This window comes from Passer domesticus, unplaced genomic scaffold (assembly GCF_036417665.1).
Source record: "Passer domesticus isolate bPasDom1 unplaced genomic scaffold, bPasDom1.hap1 HAP1_SCAFFOLD_107, whole genome shotgun sequence".
NCBI classification, from domain to species: Eukaryota; Metazoa; Chordata; class Aves; order Passeriformes; family Passeridae; genus Passer; species Passer domesticus.
In genome coordinates this window covers 150,944-155,605 of record NW_026989908.1, presented here as the reverse complement: position 1 = coordinate 155,605, position 4,662 = coordinate 150,944, and the positions used below count along the sequence as shown (strand labels likewise).

Below are 4,662 nucleotides of genomic sequence, written 5' to 3'. Positions count from 1 at the left end.
CCTTGAGCACCCCCCATTGGGACCTCTCTGAGGGGTGGCACCTTTGTTTTATCTTTACTGGAGCAGGAGGAATATTTTTGTACCGCCAGGGTTCTCCTTTGAGTGAAGAAGCCTAGACCTTCTTGATTGGATGGAACTTCCTGCATGGCTGAATTTGTAATTTGCCTGGAGGAGGATGATAGATTATACGTTTCTTCTGATGTCCACCTGTACTTTCAACTTCTTCAGCCCTCTCAGTTACATGACTCGTTGAAGCCTCCAATGACTCAGCTGCAGTTGCAGCTGGTTCGTTAGGAGGTGCAGTAGGGGGCAGGAAATTTAATGGGTCCCACCTTGGTTGATTGGTTTTCCTTTTTGTGTCTTTATCATTGATCGTTACAGAGAGAATTTGGTATGTTTTATCTGTTTCTACTTCCTTTTCGATGTTCCAATATTTAAACCAGACCTCCACATACTGCAATCCAAGTCTGCATTTAATTTATTTTGGACATAATTGTAAAGTACTTTGCAAATCCACAACCTGGTAGACCCATGCTTCAGCCAGCACAGACCTTGTTTTAATTTCTTCTTTGGCCATTCAAACATGCAATGCACAATCTTGAGCCGTGGGTCTTTATCTTTAGTAAGTTGATGTCCTTCCCATTGTTTTAACATGGTTCCCAAGGGATTCTCAGGGAAGATTCTGTATTTCTGTAATTGCTTGTTGTTCTTCCTATGCTTTTGTCCCATCCTGATATTACGGGGGGGAAAAATTAATAAATATTTAATTAACCAAGGTGAGTATAATTATTTGAATAGAGATGCTGTGTTACAATGTTAAAAACAAAAAGAAACCTTGGGAATTAAAAAGAAATGAAAACTAAACCACTCAATATGGCTGTTGTCCATCTGTGGGAAAAGGTATGATCCCTCCCTGTGGGTATGATCCTGTGTGGGTGGATCATTGGGCCTTTCCAAAAGACAAATTAGAAGCACTCCACGCCCTAGTGTGAGAACAATTATTAAAAGGACACATTGTACCATCAACTAGCCCCTGACCCATGTCATTGTTATAAAAAACCTGGCAAAGACAGATGGAGGTTATTACAAGACTTTTGGAAAGTAAATGATGTTTTAGAAGACATGGGCCCCTTGCAACCAGGCCTCTCCTCACCTTCTATGCTTCCCAGGAACTGGCAGCTCCCAATCCTTGATAACAAAGACTTTATTCAACATCCCTCTCCATCCCGCACTCCCAAATTCACATTTTCCATACCAATCATCAACTGTCAAGAACCCTTTAAAAGATATCATTAGGTCACATTGCCACAGGGAATGAAAACTTCCCCTGTTTTATGTCAAATGTTTGTGGCTGGGGTTCTATCTCCAATCAGGAAAGCCTTCCCTGAAGCTATAATTCGGCATTATATGGATGACATTTTAATTTGCTCCCAAGACAAGACTTACCTTAACACAGTAATCAGAAAGACTATGACAGCAGTTGAAGATGCAGGTTTTGATATGACTGCTGAAAAACCCAGTAGACCTCCCCATGGAAATACCTTGAATTCCTTATCAGTGAGCCAGCCATTATTCCCCAAAGTATCTCCATCAAAGATAAGGCTCAAACGCTAAGGGACATGCAACAGTTGTGTGGCTCCATCACCTGGATCTGACCACTGCTTGGACTCACGAGAGAAGAGCTGTCCCCTTTGTTCAGCCTACTGAAGGGGAGCCATGACCTGACTTCCCAGCACATCTTAACTCCCGATGCCCACGACGCGCTGCGAAAGGTAGCACCTGCTATCTCATCTCGAAAAGCACACCACGTTGACTGCTCTCTAACCTCCCAGTTTGCTATTCTTGGTAAATCCCCACATTTCCAGGCACTACTTTTTCAGTGGGACCCGTCTTCTACAGAAAAATTGTAGAATGGGTATTTTTGCCATACCAAAAATACTATTACAATCCCTCAAGACCTTTTAGCTCAGTTAATCATTAAAGGCAGGAACCACCTCCGAACCCCTGCAGCGTGTGACCCAACATACATTTATCTAGCATTTCAGCTACACAAATTAGAATCCCTATTACAGACAAATGAACACCTTCAGTTTGCTTTAGACAACTATCCCAGACAAGTCTCTATTCATTATCCAAAACACAAGCTACTAAAAGAAACATTCCATCTAGTCCCAAATTCTCTAAAAGGTAAGATTCCTCTTAGAGCCCTCACAGTTTTTACAGATGGCACTGGAAAATCACACAAATCGGTTATCACTTGGAAGGATCCAAACACTCAGAAGTGGGAGTCAGATGTTCAAGTCATTGAAGGACCCCCCCAAATTCCAGAGTTGGCTGCAGATGTCAGGGCATTTTAAAAATTCCAACAACCTTTTAATCTAGTAACTGATTTGGCCTATATTGCCAGGACAGCTAAAAGGGCAGAACACTCCATGCTAAAAGAAGGGTCTAATCAACAATTATTTTGCTTGCTCTCTGAGTTAGTATGGCTTGTCTCCCACTGAGAGAAACCATTTCATATAATGCACGTCAGGTCACAAGTGGATCTTCCTGGTCCCATTGTAGAGGGCAATCGGAAAGCAGATTTTCTAGCCGTGACTGGTAACACCAATCACAGTACCATGCACTGGGAAAGGCACAGCAGATGCTGCCCAAGGCTTCATTATGCTGCTGCCCTGAAATACGGAATTCTGGAGCACAACTTTGACCCAACAAAGCAGCACCACCACCAAAATGGGCTTTGACTCTCTACAAATCAGTTTTTCAAGGGCTGGCACCCTCAGATTCCAATCAGACCCTTCATTCCCCACTGCTTGCTAACATCAGCCATCCGGGCTGCCTTCATGGAGATGCTGCCAAATTTTAGAGATCTTTTGTAGCACCGCAGCGTATCCCCAAAAAGGAGCTGCCGCTGCTATGGCACCTTTAATACTTTCCTTAGCAGCAAAGAACAATTTGCTTCACAGAGAGAGACAGAGAGAGGGAGAGAGAGAGATTATTTTGGGTAGCAGAAAATGGGTAATCATGTGTCTTCACTAGTGTGATTGAATGTAAAAGCCATGCCCAGACATGTGGGGAGGAAAACCAGAGATAAATAGATGTTAGGCAGAGAGGTAGAAATCAGACATGTAGAACTAGAGATAGCCACGTGTTTATCCCACCCCCTTAGAGCTGTAGTGAAGGGGAGTATTTTCCTCCAACCTCCATGGTTGGCAGCCTGCCGCAGCCCACTGCCATATCCAGCCCTTTTCTCAGCTCCGCGGGGTTTGGAAGAATTTGCTTAGGCCAATAGATTTTTGGGGTGGATGCTGTGAATTCCAGCTTTCTGAGAGGACGGAAGCACTGATAAGGATTCTTTGATTTCCAGACTGTGGGCAAACGGAAGAGGAGGAAAAGCCCTCCCAGGAAGGAGACAGGGGAGACAGGGAAGAGAAGCCGCAAGCGGGCTGGCAGCGCGGAGTGTCCCTGCTGCCAACCGCGCCAGCCGCCCCAGCCGGCGGGAGGCCCCTTTCCGTGCGGGCAGTGCCAACGGTGCGCAAGCTCCTCCTCCTTCTGCTCCCAGCTGCCCCTTTGGCCTAAAGCACACTGACCCTTTCCAAAGGCACCACAGGGCAAGCTGAGGCCACTTGCAGGATCGCCCCTGGCAGCCCTGCTCAAGCTTACAGCCCACTTGAAACCCTAATAGCTTCGTTCAAACCCAGCATTCCCAGTGAAACCTTGCCATGCCCCAACAAGACACAGTTCATACAAGCAGGAACACATGCATCAAAGCTTGCTTTGATGCTGCTGATCCAATTAAACCTAGGATCAAGCAAAAGGAGGAAGACATTTCAAAGAGTTGAAACCAGAAAGATCAGAGTCATGGTGCTGATCGATTTACAAATGTGTCACAGCCTGACAAGACAAAAATTCATTCAAAAATGGAGATCCCGACACTTGTATGCACTTCATACACACTTGAGCTCGGTGTGTATGGAGTTAACAATGGATGGTTTGTTTCCTGTCTTCCAGGGAGTTTGAAACCATCAAGGAGAGGAACAAGCACAGGAGAAGACATCGCCCACGCAAGGATGCACAGCCTCTCCCCAAGAAGAAAAGGCCAAATTAGCCCTGCATTTGCCCCAGGCTAGCAAGAGTTAGGGATCGAGAGGACTAGATAGAAATAATACTGTTTTTCAAGTTTTTAGAATTGTTTGTTCTTCTATTATTTTACGTGATAGGAATCTCTCTGTTTATTAGTTAAGATACAATAGCATTATTAAAGATGTTTAGTAGTGTTAGATTTATTAGTAAATGTAAGAAGTTTGGTGTTTGCTATGCTTCAACTTTTCACATTTTGTCTTTGTTGAGACACGATCTGTGTTTATCATTAAACCAAAGTTTGTTCCATTTTGCCTTTTTGTCTGTATGAAATCCCTGAGGCAGTGTTCGTTACATTTCCTTGGTGTTGCACGCACGGCATTTGCCCTGAGAGAGCAATGGGGGCACATGAGTCCCCCCCAGGCCCAGCCCCTGGCTCAGCTGGCAGCACTTCCAGAGGCGTGTCCCCATTACTGCCAATGAAATCATGGTGGAGCTTCCTCCTTTGATTCCTGAACATCTCAGCTGGGAGTGGCTGGGGAGGCTTTGCTGAATTCAATGCATTGGATCTAAAGGAGTGCT

General features: G+C 44.8%; 1 long non-coding RNA gene across 1 annotated transcript; it reads left to right on the top strand.

Annotated features, from left to right (window-relative positions):
• Positions 1-3,458: 3,458 nt before the first annotated feature.
• On the top strand, positions 3,459-4,389 carry LOC135291729 (uncharacterized). The gene is made up of 2 exons (XR_010354461.1): positions 3,459-3,531; positions 4,012-4,389. It is a non-coding gene; the product is annotated as an uncharacterized LOC135291729 (long non-coding RNA).
• The last annotated feature ends 273 nt before the right edge of the window (positions 4,390-4,662 follow it).